The sequence below is a fragment of the Bacillus rossius genome, chromosome 1 (assembly GCF_032445375.1).
Source record: "Bacillus rossius redtenbacheri isolate Brsri chromosome 1, Brsri_v3, whole genome shotgun sequence".
Taxonomy (NCBI): Eukaryota; Metazoa; Arthropoda; class Insecta; order Phasmatodea; family Bacillidae; genus Bacillus; species Bacillus rossius.
The window spans coordinates 219,364,298-219,382,792 of NC_086330.1; the positions used below are offsets into that span (position 1 = coordinate 219,364,298).

An 18,495-nucleotide genomic window follows, 5' to 3' on the forward strand; every position below is an offset into this window, starting at 1 on the left:
TCTGACTTCGCTGCTCATAAGGCCCGTAGAATCCGCTTGTAAAACCGCTCATCCTATTTTAACTTCAATAAAAGGTACCTCATTGCATGTGAAATTTAATTTTAATTAAGCACCTATAGAATGGGGGCGGCAAAATGGGTCTACCGCCCCAGGCGCCGAGATGGCACGCTACGCCACTGCAAGGAAAGTGGCACAACATCAGAGATTACTTTGTAAATATATATATTAAAAAAAATTAGGTCAGGGTGCAACAAAGAAATACTTATATGCCACCTATCTTCACTTTCTATTGAAAGTAATCGAGAAAGACGACACCGAATCCAGTATTCCTGATCCAGAGACACAAGTGGAGGAGTCGCAAGTAAGCCACCGAGTCCAACGTAGAAGAAACAGGGTTCGATGATGATACTGAAGTCGTGCACACAAGACATACAAATGAAGGCCGGGGCAAGAACGCAATACTATACAGCTAGACATAGACAGAGAAATTTTAAAATCTTTGCAAAACACCAGACCTGATGAGGATGAAGCTTTCTTCATAATATGTAATGTCTCTTATCAACCCCAGAACACCCAAACGAAATTCTAAATTTGCACGGCTGGCGTTATAGATATTATCTATAACGCCAGCCGTGCAAAAAAATGTCAGCAAATGACAAACTAGAATTTCGTTTGGGTGTTCTGGGGTTGATAAGAGACATTACCAGAAAATCCACAAACTTTGAGTTAAATTCTTTGGCACACTCCTTTGCAAGCACATCCTCATCACCTTCTGCCAGTAGATCCTCATCGCACACTCAAGGAGCTATTTTATATAATTCTTTGCATAGTGTTCCATCAAATCAATCCCATTTCGCTGCATACTCTTATGAATTGCAACTCTATCCCAACGCAAATAGCCAGCAAGATACGTCCGCAAATCATGCCACATAAATTTTTTTCTGTTAACTTATGTGTTTTTTAATTATTTTTTCAAGAAATTCCAACGTTTTACTGTATTCAAGACTGTGAAGTAATTATAATAAACATTACTTATTACAATACATTTTGCGTTTGATTTTTTTAAAGTTTTAATACAGCATCTTTGTTAAATTATTTATTGGAGTTATCCTTAATATGTGAATCAACTCCTATCTACTGCACTTGGAAATAAATAATATTTGCAAAGTGATTTATGGTTGAAATGCAATTTTAATTGTTGGTTATGGGTTCATAATGAAACAAAGAATAACATTTGATACAAACAACTTCAGAATTAAACTGACAAGTAATTAGGAAAATGATTAATCTAGTTTACAGGTTACTGAAATTTCGAATTTTCAGACGTCTATAGCACTACGTACTCATACTGCTACAAAACGGTCAATATTACAACAATGTTTATCTTACCTAATTGTAACTGCTAGCATTTCCTTAGGAGGAATGCAGAGCCTCATCACGGTATCTGGTCCTTGTATGCAGCCAGTAATATGTGCAACAAAGTAGTTGAATGTTGTACTCATTCGAAAATAGTTAAAAAAAATATTGTTTCGTCATTTTCGATCTTCTCAAAAAGAGTAAAAACTTCATTCTGAAGTTCTCACTTCTACTATAGGATGCAGCCAATAGTTTCGTTGATATGATTTTCTACGATATTTACGGTGTAAATGGAGCAGATAAAATAAAAACATCCTTCGGTTCCATACGGGACACATCTTCCTTCTAAGATTTCCGTAGCCACACTACTCAAGAGGTGCGACTCGGCGCCGGCGCCGGTGCTGCAGACGGCACCGGGAAAAAGCCGGTGCTTGTGCAAGCGGCCTACGGGTGCGCATAGTTACCCGTAACGTGGGTCAAGTGAGCTCATCCCGATTTTATGTAATTAAATGTTTACAGAAAAAAAAACTTCCGATTTCTGGTATTGCTTTTAATTCCATTTACAGGCCATTAAATTGTTTATCTCAGAGCCTTGCTTTTATATAGCTAATATTTTTATTTTATGCGTAGTAAGTCCTTATTCACCAAAGTGCGCACACTTGACCCAAATAAATCTAGGTCCTTTGCCATACGTGACACTGAATACTATAATTTATTTCAGTGGCATCCAAACACAAGAACCACCAAGGAAAATGCCTTAGTGATAACTCATGTAATCAAATAATTACGGCGTCTCATATCTTTATATTATAAGTATAATAAACCAAGAACTTTCGTATGTGTCAGTACCTATATATAACTGACCAAAAGCGTTTGTATGATTTTTTCATGTGTCACACTAAATGAAAAATAATTATGACACTTATTTGGTTTTATACAAAAAAAATTGATCTTTTTTAATGATCTAAACTAAGTACTAGTAAAGTTGATACTTCAATGTAACAATTTTTTTCCCGTTAGTCAAATGAGTGGTAATAAAATAATCGATAGCACTCATAGTCGTATTAAAATTTGAAGGACTTAGTATAACCGTATTTTTGTGTGAATGCAATAACATTGCTGTAGTCAGTAAGTGTTGTAAATTGACAATTTTTTTGAGAGATAAGATAGTTAAGGTTTACCCTAGTTCAAGTTTTCGTATAACTTTTGCCCATTACTTCATATCAAAATGTAGTTTATTCATTTAACATGTTTAACTATAAAAACTTGTGCGACGTCTTCAATTGAGCCACAATTGTTTTAACATGATCCCAGGATTTCTAACTGATAAAAAAACGTTCCAAATATGATTGTTTTTCCCCTATCACATCGTGTAAGCGCATTAAATGGCAGTAAAATTAAACATCGCTGTAAGACATTGGTATACTTTGTCCCAAGCAGGGCCGGTGCAAGGTAAATTGGCGCCCTAGGCGAAAAACCTTAATTCCCCCCCCCCCCGCCCCCCATCCACCGGACACCCCAAAAAAATTATCCTTGCCTCAAAATACATCACGTAAGCCTAAGATTTTGTCAACAATCAAATGTAAGCAGGCTTGTGTTTTTTTTTTTTACTTTTTTACTTATTACAAATCATAAACAGGTCACCGTGGACTTTAAATAATGACATATCAATATAGACATTCCAAACTGTAACAAAAATCCATTTATATCTATTTTCAATAATCGTTAAACATATTATATCAGCGGTTATGTTTCGTGCTGCGCCGCCCCCAGCTACTTGGCGCCCTAGGCGATTGCCTAGTTCGCCTATATGGACGCGCCGGCCCTGGTCCCAAGAAGACTTTCTGAGATGGAAAAAGTATTAAAAAATCATTTGGCAGACTGTGATGTGCAAATTTTTTTATGAGCCTCTACAGACACATGTAGCTGAAACAAGTCATTGCAATTCATTATTTTATAAATTCATAGTAACACATATTTGTATTAACTAATTTTAAAGTTTTATATTTTAAGTTTAGGTTAACAACGGTAGATTTCGAAGAAAGACTACCTATTGTAGCCGTTCTCACTGTGCGACTTCCGGAAAAATTTTATATAGTTTTTCGTTTCATGGTCCATAGACCTCAAAACCATAGTCAACTCAAAAGTTTATATATATATATATATAACTTTTAAAATTTTATTGACACCTTAACTGCCGTAATTTTGCACAAATTACTTCCAAACTGATGCATAAAATCAAGTAACGGAAAATCTCGGTCGACTTCGTTAATGGGCAAAATCCGCCCCAATGAGCGATCGAAATCGAATGCAGTGAAGGGTTTACTGTTATCATGTGACAGTTGTAAAGACCGGGAGAGGAGGGACGGGCAAAGTGGCAACGAGGTCGCTCCCACCGCCCGCCGCCCTCACACGGACTCGACTGCTATCAGTGACCGGAGCGCATAAAATATCCAGTGTGCAGTGTAGCCTATACATCAGGCATTGCCAAAATATATTTGTTAAAAATTAGGTTTTTCTTGAATGTTTAAAGATATACAATGACGTAGCCGAGGGCGTTTCTGAAGATTATTTATATGACCAAGGTCGCTATAGAACTTTTAGGTGGTAGAACATACTGCCTGAAAATTATGACAAAATGAAAACTAAACTCCGCATTACGAAACATCAAATAAATAAAAAAATAATAAAAGTTTATGAAGTGACCTGCGTGGTTACAATATCGACAGTTTGGCGTTTGTTTGATAGTTATATAACAAGAACTGACGGAATCGCGTGCATTTTAAGTTAACATGTAAATCCCTATCCCGCTATTTGGCTGGCCTGGACATGAACCGAACCTTAAAAAACGTTCTGAAAGCACGTGTTTCTAGATAAGTGGAAATATAATGCATCTATGTCACAAATAAACATATTTTAATATTCTTCAAAAAAATCACATCTTAGTTCAATAGTCATGTAAAGGTAGTGTGAAATCTTTTAGATGTCGCACCGTCTTATCATCCACTAGCTGCCCGACCCGGCTTCGCACGGCTATACTAATGGAAAAAAATTAAGCCACATCTCCCATTTACAGTAATGCTAAATAAAAAAAATTCTGTGAGAATTTATTACAATGCTGTATAATGTACCGGAGAGAAAATGAATAGCACCGATGGTTTCCCGACTCGTGCACGCAACATACAACTAATGTACCCGTACTTCGCTACGGCAGTCTACAGGCAGATCACTCTTGCGCCGATCATTATACATGCCCCTCCTTGTGGGTACGCCACTGCCCGTTGCCATGGAGACGCAGAAGGCATGAACAATGCAAAATCCTGTTCTCATGCAGACAAAGTACCCACTGTTGCCTGGTTTTAACCACCCATGGGATCTATTTTCTGAAAATGTCATCCTGTGTAACATAAGGAACATTACTGTGAAGTTTCAAGTCTGTAAAATATATATACTTGAAAAAAAGGGCAATTTTTGATATTTAAAGTACCCACAAAATTTCAACGGTGATGAGGTCTGCACTAACAATGAAATAGTCGTTAACTTCTAGCGCCTGCGGCATCGTCAACACACACTTCGTACGTGTACTGCATGTTGTATCTAACCCCCTCCAACGCATTTGATTCTAAATTGGACTTTTAGTAAGGATCCCTAATGTTATTGATAATATATTATAGCCTACAGCCTTCCTCGATAAATGTACTATCCAACACTGAAAGAATGTTTCAAATCGGACCAGTGGTTCCTGAGATTAGCGCGTTCAAACAAACAAACTCTTCAGCTTTATAATATTAGTATAGATGTAGAACATTCCGAAAAGCTAACAAGGCTCTTGCTATGGAAATATGGTTAAGGAAATATTTTTAAAATAGTAAACAAAATATAAAAACATCATCTTATTACTGTAAAATAAAAATACAAACAACTCTAAAGCAAATTTCATTTCAATATGAAAAAGTATACATAAATTTTTACAAGAAAAGTAAATGCAATAGCAATACAAACATTTCGCAATTTTGTTACATTGTTGACATGTATGTTATTTTAATTAAAGGCAATAAAAATTACATACACAATATTACGAATACAAGAAATACTTTAAACCCTACATATTTACTGCGATATTAACAACAAATGCTTTTGTTAAATACAGTAGTTAAAAAATATCGTAAATAAGTTATGATTATTCATTTTATTTATTTTATTTTTGAATTTATTAAGCTCGCTGAAATTTTTGATGATGTTCATGGCAACAATTTGTGTAAAGACGAGAGGATTTTTGAATCACTGACTTAAAATTATTTGCGGAACTATTGAAAACAAATATCAAGAGGAAGTTATAAACTGTTTTGTCAGGACAAGAACGTATATGCGCATCAAGTATTTGAACACGTAATATGTTAGCGAACAAGACCAAAAACGCCAATAAAGAAATAAGATTAGGAAAACTACCCTCTAAGATATTTCAGAGTGATAGTGTCCACTTACCTTCACCATAAAATGTATGTTCATAATTTACAATGAAGCCTCTTCTTTCCCCCAACCGTCCCCGACGCGACCGCTGAAAATAGAGGAAATTTCCAGAATTCTTCCAACTAGGATTTCCAGACATGGCTGTTAGTCGCCAAACAGGGGACTTTTTATGTTTCGGGCGAGACAAAAAAATACTTGGCTACTTTAAAAATAAGTAAGGCAATTTTGTGGCTACTACATAACAGTAGAAACAGGTAGGTATCAACAATTTTTTGTAATCAACTAATTTAAATTTATAGTTAATAAAAATAAGATTTCCGTGTCTATGACCATATAAATGTATGATTTACATATGTTGCGCGAATTTTATGTCTATAATGGGATTTTGCTTTTATGGCAGACCATAATTTATCAAGATGTTACGTAAGTATACTCACTTCAATCAACTCAATACGGTTGCAATTTCTCTTCTGTCATTTGTAAGCCCTCATTATTCAGCTGAAACTCTCTGCCAGATCTACTCAAGTGTACCCTGATCAGGAGCTAAATTGCTAGCTTACAACGTACGAAACAGACAAAATAGTGTGTTACATCAAAGTAAACAAACACAGACTCACCCTTGGCAATAAATTACATGTTTTTGCACTAATTATCTGAAAATATCGGGAAGTGTAGTATACTGTGGGACATTTAAATTTTATTTTTTTAAACTCCTTACTTGTTTAAATAACCTGCCAACAAACAATCGTGACGTTCGAAAACAACCTGGTGAACATCCAACGACAGAGTAAACTTCGTTTCGTTATCAATACAACCGAGTGGATTGCAACTACTAGGTTTACGTAGGAGCCTTTTGTCAGGGAAGAAAATACATACGGGAACGAGAAAATTAATTATGGGATAAAGGTTAAGAAATTTTATAAATATTTAATTTAAATCATGTTTATAGAATATAGGCAACGTACTACCTTTGAATATATATACTGTATAGAAGTCGCGAGTGGATAGGATTTACTCTACGTTTTTCAAAAGCGTAAGATGAGCAGCTTGGGAACTTCACCGCTGCAGTGCGCTACCGTAACGCCCTGTATCGTCTTAGTTGTTATTTACACGTTAGAGAGCAGCCCTGTCGCCCGCTGTCATTCCCCACACCCCCCATTAATCATTCACTGCAGCTCAAGTTCGTTCAACGGGAGGGGGAAGGGGTGTTTGAAGAGTTCGGCACTTGTCCGCTAGGGACCACCACAAGTCGATGCCCTAGAGATGGTGGCGATTGCGGCGGTGAATTAACCAACTACCTCAAAACCGTATTAGAAGTTTTAACCTGGGCTGGCGACTTCTATACAGTATATATATTCAAAGGTACTACTGATTGACTGAAGTAAAATTTCATCACATATATTACTACGGTCAAAATCCGCGGTCTAATTTTGTATCTTCGGGTATGTAAACATATTAAGTAATGCGCCGAGAACATTTTACAGCATAAGCATTACATTTTCTATCATGAACCAATCATCTTACAGTACATATACACACACAACCATAGATGAACCGGGTTCTATTCTCGCTTGGTATCACCAAGATATTCGCAAATAGAAATTGTAACGTATTATATCGTTGAGCTCGGGTCGTCGACCAAGCATGCAGTCTATTCCAATCCTCAGTAACACAAAACGCGCATTAAGGATCTTATAGCCTGCAAGCGTAAGGCGTTCCATTAAATTGCAGGCAGTTTGTCAGTGAAACACATCTTTAGACTTTCAGCGGGACTCTGTTAATTTATTGCTTAAAGATAGAGATAAATGTACGTTGTAAGTGCTTATACAGCTTTGAACGCTCAGAATCGTAATATTAAAACTATTAAATGGTGTTCAAAATTCTTATTTTAACTATCAAAAATCCACTTTAAAATGGAATACAGTATTCGCCAAATAGTAATAGCCATGGGGATTGTTTCTTAAATGCTATTTTGTAAGCAAGCACCAAGCACTCACGTGAAGCCGTTTTAGGGTGAAACGTTTGTGGATTCCTTTTGATAGCAAAATATGTAGTTATTAGATTTTTCTAAATAAAAAGTGTTACAAAGTACGTACGGCTGGTAGTGTTTCGTTATGTTTAGCATCACAAACCATGTAGAATGTTATATTAAAACCCCGCAGCTCTCGCTTCAAAATAATTAGTAATTATTTAGTATTAGCATAAACCAAATCAGAATTAAAAATAATAGGTCGCAACAATTCATCGATAAAGAAAAAAAGTATTTAACGTGACTTGCATGTTTCAAGTAACAGCCTATATTCCTATTAAGCTCTTAACTACATAAATTCACGGACGTGTAAGATCTTATTCTTGCCGCAATAGGTACTGTAGTAAGTTTTAGAAAGTATACAATATTTATGTGTGTATAAAGGTTTTTTTTGCCAAAAGTATTGCATAATAATGATCATATTATTAAAACTCATTTTTAAGTAATGCAAATATCAGTAAAATGTTTAAGTTTGAAGCCTCATGTTCATGTGTGGGGAGGGTCGAGTATTTAATTCCACTCCCTGGCATGGCTCGCATTTATATTTGATCACTGAGGTGTAGAAGAGATTCGGAACCCACTACAATCAAAATATTCCATCGCCTTAAGCCTTTCCGTGCAAAATCGTGCAACGTCAATTTCACAAAACATAAAAAAATATTAAAAAACACCAGTTCAGAAAACAGTTTTTACTGAAATAATATTTACGTTTACGTCAACTTGCTCCCTTAGTTTTAACAATGTTCAGCATAGTAACACCTCCACGTGCCTTCTAATAATACATTGTTACACTTTCATTATTTGTTTCCAGTTTTTATAAAGTATCCATTCATAAAAAAATACTTTAACTGCCAGTTTTTCGCGGATAAACTTATTTTATGTCATTGCTACACATTTTTTTCTTGGAAAATTATTATTAATAAATAATACAGGTTGGCAATAAACGTCTCATTATCTGGACCTGAGAAAGCAGAACGTTCTTCGGTATGGTCCAAGCATGATCCTTAAATGCGAAAAACCCGAATATGCCTTAGGAAATTCCTACCCCTATCGCCATGACGGAAGGTGGGTCCTCTAGCTACTTGAACAACGAAGCGCCTTTTAACAATCAGATTTCCTCTAAAAATAGGAGGGGGGGGGGGTATAACAGCACTATGATTTGCATTCTTCGAGAAATAGGTCTGCATTTGCAACAACTAAATTCCTACTGTGTTTACTACTTGAGTGCTGTATGTGCCGTGCTGGGAATTATTCAATGGTTATCCACTCTCTTATACATTGTAAGTAAATCTAAATATTCCTTCCTACTACAGCTACTTAGTGCACAACAGTTGGTTGCGCAACATGTTGTTTTTAAAGGTATTACGGCTACATTTTCGTAAAATGTAACGGAAGTTTTTATTTTCGCAAAGCGAAGTAAAATTTATTATCTTATTTTTTAAAGAAAATTGAATTTGGCAAGTAAAATGATGCAAGTTATATTATTTTATAAAATATGCGGATTTTCTTTGTTCTCATTAGTTTTAGTATATAAAACAACTGCTGTTTTTTTCTATTACATTTTTTTTCCAATTGCGTAACATATAAGCAGTTAACTGTCTCCTGATAATACCAAGATTTGTTTTCTAATTTTTGACGTGACAACGTCTAATACATCGATGAACGCCGGCTGCACGCACGAAAAAGTGTCCCGTTACACTGTGTCCCGTTACGCTCATTGTAATCTTGCGCCGCATCTATCTCTCTCCCACTCGATTGGAACAACCATCGATTTGACTTTTTCGAGGTACATTAAACTTGAAACACTCCCATTCGTCTACTACTTTTCCTATCATCGTCCTATCCTTAACAGAATAACACAGATTGGAAGAAGTTAAATAGCAAACATGTATAAAAATTATAGGCTAGTTAAAATAATCTCTTCGTTAAAGTAATAAACATATTTGAATTAATGAGTGCAAATAAAAGTAAATTTATCAATTAAATTGTAGATTTCGTTTCACTCCTTCTTTGTATCCATACAAAATAGTGATAATTCAATAAAAAATATTCAATTGTATTTATAAAAGTATGCAATCATTTCATCAATGTTTTGTTATGACGCCACGTTCAACTATCGTCAGTAAACCGACTTTACAGACAACCAATATTTTTTTTTTCAGAGCATTCCTTTGTACGTTTTTCTCATTAATAACACTAAAATGGCTGTTTTGCATGAAAATAATAACAATCGTCTAATGTTTGCATTTATTTAGAACGTACATAATACATATCATAATCAAGACCTGTAGAGTTGTAGTCACATAGTAAGGCTGTCAGATTACGTGCTTCAATAGCTAACAATGCTGAATTAATTAGCCTGTGTGTTTTGTCCTCTGGTTTTGCAGCTCCTTTCCAATTCAAATTTGCAATTTTCGGACTCAAACTTCTGAATGCAAGCGTGCCAGACAAGCATTGTTTTAAAAAAAGTCGTGTTAATAATATGTATATATTTTAGTACATATATATCATTATAAAAACATACTACAGTTAATATGATTATTTTTATAATTCAGTAGACATGAAATCAATGTAGCAACGAATTGCCACGATGCCAGATAATTGTGTAAATATGTTACATAACTTTACAATACAAATAGTGTAAATGATATAAATACAAGTAATATTTTTAAATTGATAACATTTATTGCGAGATAGTTTAGCTATAAGAACTGCAATATTCACATCACAAAAAATAACACTTTATTTTCTAAAAGTTTTATATTATAACATATTGAGAAATCATTTAGAATGAAGACAGATAAAACATAATTTAAAAGTATTCTTACATACATATTTTGAAGGATGAATGTTGTTCGTAAAAATTAACAACTGTTTCGGGTTAATAGTTCACATTGTGTTTTAGACATGCCAGTATATTACGCCATAAACCACATCAACTTTAAAATAGATAAATAACTAGAAATCATACAAAATTTACAATATTTCAATCTATAATTCAAAGTTTTATCAAACTTGACTAGTACGAAGAAAATGTCCCTTCCATACTATCAACGACAAAATAAAGTAATGTTTTCTGAACAGGTAATACAAGCAACTAGAAGACTTTTAAAGTAGAGTAAACTGCTATCTAGTGGCAAAACTCAAAACCAATTGGAAACTATACGGAAACTTACGCAAGAATATAATGTTCGACAAATAAAAATATTCTATTTACAGTCACTTGCCCTAAAATGTAATTTGCCCTTAAAGTCATATCTCCTAAACGTCACTTGCCCTAAAAGTTATTTCGCCTAAAAGTCATTTGCCCCAAAAGTCATATCTCCTAAGCGTCACTTGGCCTAAAAGTCAGTTGCCCTAAAAGTCAGTTGCCCTAAAAGTCAGTTGCCCTAAAAGTCAGTTGCCCTAAAAGTCATTTAGCCTAAAAGTCATTTGCCCTAAAAGTCATATCTCCTAAACGTCACTTGACCTAAAATTCACTTGGCCTAAAAGTCAGTTGCCCTAAAAGTCATTCGACCTAACAGGCATTCAGCCGAAATTCATTTTAGGTCGAATGACTTTAGGGCAAGTGGAGTGTACTCGTCTACTTTCTAACCTAGACGTTGTTGCGTCCCACGGATCGAATCCCAGCCGCCCAGCTTTTTTTGTATACAACTGCCTTCGAAGCGACGGTGGTGCACTCTGGTAACTGAAGGTAGAACTAATATGGCGGCCTCCAGCAGACGCTGTGTGGTTGTTAGGGTTACGGACCGGCAAGATGGTGGCCCCCAGGGGGTTCTGGCACAGTGTTTACATAACAATGACGTCTTTCCAAGGCGTCAACATTGCGCAATGTTTACATTGAGCCAGTACTCCTCGCTCCCACTACTCGTGGTAACATATATTCAAAATGGCCGAAAAATTCTTTAAGACATAATAGCCACTGGGGTTAAGGTTAAGGTCAAATGTCCCCTACAAAGCCTTACTGGAGGCTGTTAAATGGGGAATGTAAGTTATGGTGACATTCCAAGCCTTCGGCATTTTTAAGCATAAAAAGGGCGAATATTTCCTCGAAAAGGGAATTTACCTCTTAATTGGGGAAATTCGAGGCAATTTTAAAACCAAATGGCCACCGTGACGTCAGATGGTGGTTAGTCATTGACCGCATCCACCATCCACACTCCTTCCGAATCCTGTCCCAGCTCCTTCTACCAAGCACTACTCGAAATAACTGATAAAACTCGAAGCTTTATGATTTCTAAATATTACCACTGGCTTATGTCGACTGTAATGGTAAAACATTCACAATATGACATGCTATTTATGTTAAGAAACAAAACCTAAAAAATGTAATGTGATGAAATTATTGAGTTAAAAAGATTTTTAAATTTGTGTTTTTTTTTACAAACATACATTACGTTTTTCCAACTTATTTCATATATTTTATAAAAATAAAGTTTTCTTTGATCGCGAACTCATATTTACAAATTCATTCTAACATTGATACTAACAGACCTGCTATGTTAAAATGTATACAAATGTTCGTGAGCACAATTAAAATTTTTTTGCTTGAAAATAAATGTTATTTGGCACTGCGACTCACCCGAGAATGTTAAGGTTTATTACAATGGAAACTAAAGAGCATTTTTCGAGACAGCAGTTGTCATAGTGAGAGCGCGGACCTGAAATCATGTAGATTATTCGGAGCAAATGGCTTATCAGTTAATTTGATTCTTGGTCTTTAAATCACGTTTCATGTACTTACATTACCTACGTAGATTCTTTAAAAACAAATATTTTTCTTTAGCGAAGATTATTGTAATTCACAAATGCCACACTTTTAAATCACTTTGCTATGTATTATTTTTTCGCTGCTGTATTAGTGAATGTAGCATTATAAACTTAACCATTGGTTGCTATGTACCTTAAGAAACTGAACCTTATATATTTATATATATATATATATATATATAAATTACATTTTTATTGGTTAGTTTTGTTTCAATGAGTTTATTTTACCGCTGCGCTGGCTGGGAGTCGGCGTCCTTTCTCGCGCGAGACCAAAAAACGGCGAGCGTAAATACCTAGTTTTTATAGTGCGTTATGCGAATCTGTCCAGCGCGGCCGTGACGTCAGAAGTATTCTCCGATGCATGTGAAGGTATTCACTAGGCGCGTGTCGCGCGAACTCACCGGGATACTGATACTGCACTGGCAGTAATATTGCGGTTGTGACCCTTAACCATGTAGGCTGGGCACTTGTGCGAGTCCATGTCCACCATGTGAGTGTAACAAAAGCGGCATCTCTAGGGGTGTGCTGTTCACAAGTTGTCATGCCTTGTTGGATCAAATTGCTTAAGAAGTTGCTTCGTGGTTAAACATTGTAAGCAATAATGGGAATATCGTCCTCGTGTGATGCGTTACGCGAGTTGATACAAACAACGTGTTGAAGGCTGAGTTTGAGGCGTGTGGCATCTGTGGAGGCGAGCTGGCGCCTCGGCGCGGCCAGGCGTCTCTTTGTTTCTCGCTGCCCCGGGCCGCTGCCGATCAATGACGTCACCCCACCCCTGTCTGCCTGCCTGCCTGCCGGCTGGCTTTTATTAGGAAATTCCAGGCGGGCGGGAATGTGCGTTTTACTGTCGCTATGGCTGTTCTCGCAATGTGCGGCGAAATTGATTCCTAATGGCACCGGCAGATGGGGCTCTTATGGCGCCGTAATCTTTATGAATCGCTCATCCTTGAGCCTGAGAATGACTTGTGTTTTCCTTACAAGAGTTCTTAAAACAGTCTTAACGAGCAACCTTAGCAACCTTCTCGTATGGAACCAGAAATATCTTTATATTTGAAATTGCAATTTTGTTTAGTTGACTAAATGCAGTATGTTGTTATAAAAAGATAATTCCAACTGTATTTTGGCAATCTTGCAACGCCTCCTGAAACTGAACCCTCTTGGGGTAAATCAATAAATCTTGAGGTCTTCTAGTGTATGTTCTATTTTTACAGCCTTATGAAACTTGTAGACTTTATTTTACTCATTAAGACATCGCTTAATAAACATTATTCACTCAAGTTCTCGTCTGTAAAATCATAAATACTGAAAAACACGTCTAATTTGTTCAGGTATAATTTAAATATTAGGTCTTATAAGTGGTAGCAGCAGAGCAGCAGAGTGTTGATAAACATGTTATGTGGCTATTCAAGCAAGTCGTACATATGCAGGTATGACGATGGTGTTATTCTCGAGGTGTTCGGAGGCAATTTTGCCGTCAGCTGTCTGTGGCGATCTTGGATGAAGAAATTGTTTCCAAATATGGAGCTAGGTGTCGCAAGTGGTATTTATTTTGTACAAAAATCCTGCGGTGGCTCAGGGCCGAACCAAGGGAGCCAGTGTTGCCAGACGTACCTGAATTCGGGTACGCATACCCGAATTACTGTGTCTGTACCTGGTACCCGAGAAGACTTGCTCGGGTACGTAAATGTACCCGAACTTTAGAAAACGAAAAAATCAATAGTAAAAAATTCTCAACTTTTTTATTTTAATAAAATATTTAGGTTTTATAAAAGTAACTTTATTAGCTATTATTTTAATATATGACATTGTTTTAGGCATTACTGAAACATACATTTCTACAAGATAAAATCACCCAGGAATCCTGTGATTCCCTCGCGTTAGTCTGAAGCAGGTCAGTGAGGTAAAGGGTAAAGTACTGTTTCTATTTCTGTGCGCAGTGTGTGGTTGTAGTGTGTTAAGGCCGTTCAAGGGACTCGGTCAAGTTGTTAAAGGCAATGTTATGTAAGCATTTGTCATACATATGCAACAAGTATGCATTTGCGGTATGTATAGTAACATTTCGGAACCAAAATTGCTGTATTTATAATTTTTATTGCAAATTTTATATCGTAAATGATTTCATACAGTTAGAGTTAATTTTCTTTTTTTTTTTAGTAATGACTAAGGATAAGTTGTTTTGAAATGTTTTCAATATCATTCTCAGAAATTTTCAATTGGTTAGAGCAAGGAGATTTATTTCTACAATATTAAGCATTATTAACATTTGAACAGAAAAAAAGTAGGGTTGTAGTCTACAAACAAAATAAAATTAGTTTAGTGATATTATGGATTCATACTTTCAGAGGCTATAGCCTAGACTGTTTACTTTATTCTGATATGTGGTTTATATATTTACGATGAAAAATACAGCAATGGGGTATGAATAACTGTAGACGCGCGTCGCTCCCGCGGGAGATACCGACTTCGTCTTTCTTTCCAGCGCGACCCTCGTCTCCGCGTGACCGTTCGCTGGCGCTCAAGGCGTCATTTTTTGTAACTACGTCGAGGAGCTCTAACCAGTCTCGCCGCGTACGGCAAAGAAACATTTTCGCGCGCATTTTGTGTTACTGATTACTTTCGTAAGTGAATTTGTTATTCGTGTAACTTCCGAGCTTCATGCCGAAGTCTAAACCACCACCGAGCCGCTCTCGTAAATAAATAATAGTTTAAAAAACTAAAAAACACGCTTTATATAGAAAACCAAACTAAAAAGTAGAAAATAAATGTTAATAAATTTGAATTAAGAATAGTGTAAAAAAAATTAATAAATATAAAATAATAATAGTGTATGTAAGAAAAAATGTATTTTATTTAAAAAAAACCGTGGGGTGCTTTTTGAGATATTATCGAAATAATAATCCTACTCATAAATGTCAATAAAATATTTATAACTATTGACACCATGCACCCCACGCTTTTTTTTTTAAATAAAATACATTTTTTTCTTACATACACTATTATTAATTTATATTTATTAAAAAAATGTACACTATTCTTAATTCAAATTTATTAAAATTTATTTTCTATTTTTTAGTTTGGTTTTCTATATAAAGCGTGTTTTTTTTTAGTTTTTTAAACTATTATTTATTTACGAGAGCGGCTCGGTGGTAAGGCGACTCCAGAGACAGCTGATAGCGCTGCAGTGTTGCCAACGTACTTGCTTCTCAATCCTCTTGCTCCGAAGGCAGAAGTGCGCCTAGGCTTTCACCGTTGCCCCTATCAAAGGGGTCGCAATGTCACAGCTACATCTCTCGCAGGGCCGGTAGCAGCGGGGCACAACAAACTAGCTCACTGAGAAACCGCAGCACTTGTAGAACTAGTGAATTATAGTTGTTTTCAGTTTAAAACTATGAGTATTGTAAGCTTGTTCGTAGTTTAAGTATGAGTTAAGTTTTTAAATTTAATGTTCGTCGATTTCGTGCTACGATTTAGAATGGTATTCAAAGAAGAAAAAAATCGTTATATGGTAATGCAAACGGTTGTATGAGACATGAAACTTCCTAGTTCGTAGTTCCACTGTGACTGCATTTATGTACCTACGTCTAACGATGTTTACATGTATATATATATATATGACTCAGAAAATTTTTCGGTAGGTTACTCTTTGCTCAATAATTACACAAATCATAAAACGACGGAAAAAAAAGTTGTAATGAACATCTGCGAGCTAGTTTTTTTAATGTTGGCTTACTGAATTTATTCGCTGCGCCAACTTGATATTTTCTGTCATGAAGTTAAAAAATATATATATTATGTTTATGGTGCTAAGAGCTTGCCCCAGCAATGATAGTTATAGGCTATGCACGTGACTTGCATTACAAGCACAGCGCGTCCCCAGAAAGTCATGGCCTGAATTTTATCTCGTATTTACAGATGTTTGTTGTTAAAACAGCAACGGATATCACAAGAGGAGCAATTGTCGGTATTTCTTTCGTTGGTAGTTGAACCTAGAATTTTAGTATTAGCTAGCCTGTTAACATTTGAAGCACATGCATGTACGTAACTTCAGTACCTATGAACATACATTACTTATCTATGCTATGTCAAATACACACTGTAATACATATTATGAAAATTATAGTAACACGTAACGCACAAGAAAATAGAATACTAGTATTTTAAATAACATTTTTCCTTCGGTGCTTATTATTTTTCCTAAATTATTTACAAAATTATTATCGTTCACGGCACCTATTCTCTTCTCCACATGTGTCTCTTTGAAATATTTTCGTGTATTTTTCAGTTGAACCAGGATATCATAAAACTTGCCTTTCTTACCAAATAATATTGTCTTGTCTCTGATGAGAATCGGCGTCCAAAGAGTAGGTACTTCCGAATAGTGCTCGCAGAGATCCTTTACCCCTCGAGATCTCTGAAAAGGAGGTTTCTGCCATCTCTGATACGTTCCGAAATTCTCTGAAGATGTAGATGCATCCTTTTCGCATGCGCAAATAAATGGTGAGAAACTCGCTTCCTCTACTGCGCCTATGTGTTCTACAACAACTAGTGTTCATCGCCATTTTTGTTTTGATATATACATAAAATTCATTATAGAAATATATACGTTCATGACTTATCAACTCTGACGATATTTTGCAAGATTAGTTGTCTTATTCAAATAATACAGTTTTATTATTCAAATAAATACGGACCACCTAATTTGTACCATAAACGACAAACTAAAATTGGCATGACACAATGAAAACGTTACAGTACACAACTTCAACGTATTTAATACACATTTCTGAATTTAAAATTATTTGTGTTTTTTTAACCTAACTCAGGATACTCTAGTTACTAATCTATCTGTGGAATTTGTCACATCACATCACACTACAAGAGATTGTTTGCTATGGGCAATAACTATAATTTTTTGTATGTCCATGAGTCCGGGCATGGTGGGAAATTTGCCCGAAGTCGATTGCTCCCCTCAATTGGAAGGGGGTTCAAAACCCCAAAAAATTTTAAATTTCAAAAATTTATTTTAACCTACTTCTAATTGTTACACAGAGATGTGGGTATTATATGACTGTTGGACAAAAAACAATTGATTTTTTTTTAATATTTAGTTTATTCAATGATAAAAGCTTTTTTTTTAGTTTTTTTAATTATAAGTTTATTTTTAAATACCAGAATACTTAAATCCTGATTGTCTGTATGGTCAACTAGTCTTTTGGTGCCATAATTGCATGTTTAAGTCACAGTTGGACATTCGCCAACACCAAACCCCAATTCAATCTAAGCAATTTACTGAATAGATACAGTGCCCAACAAAATGTGCCTCGACAAAAAAATATTGCAAATAAATTTACTTCAACATGCAAAGTTTTACAACTAAATAAATGTACAGAAAATTCACAAATAAAGATACGTTGTCATTTCATACCTGTCCATGTCGCATATGTCTTGCTGTTTATGTCAATTTTTGTTTTGTAGTTCCCCACAATTGTCAAATTAATAATTTGTAATTCTATCGCACAACTATCAGATCCTTAACAAATGACTTAAATAAATCATAATCACAGACGAGCTGTTAATGTGAAGTGTAGTTTCTCCAAGCAAATGTATGGAAGCTGTTTCCTACATCAAGCACTGCTTACGTGAATGACTACGAGCTAGTACTGCGTGAAGCTGGCTGCTGTACCCAAAAGTCATCCGTGTTATTCCAGCTGTCCAGAACAATGGACAAGATGAATTAGATAGGTGTGGAGGAATGAATGCAAGGGTAAAATCGGAGTTCCTGAGAAAACCCACCAACAAGGTTCGCAACGTTTAAAATGCGAATACATCTTATTTGACTTCGCCGGTAGTCAAAATCACTTTCCAGCGTA

The 18,495-nt window shown here is 35.6% G+C and overlaps 1 protein-coding gene across 6 annotated transcripts in view; it reads left to right on the forward strand.

Moving 5' to 3' along the window:
* LOC134527297 (homeobox protein extradenticle) overlaps positions 1-18,495 on the forward strand; it is a 700,568-nt gene that overhangs the window by 313,469 nt on the left and 368,604 nt on the right. The gene's annotated exons all lie outside the window — the stretch shown is intronic.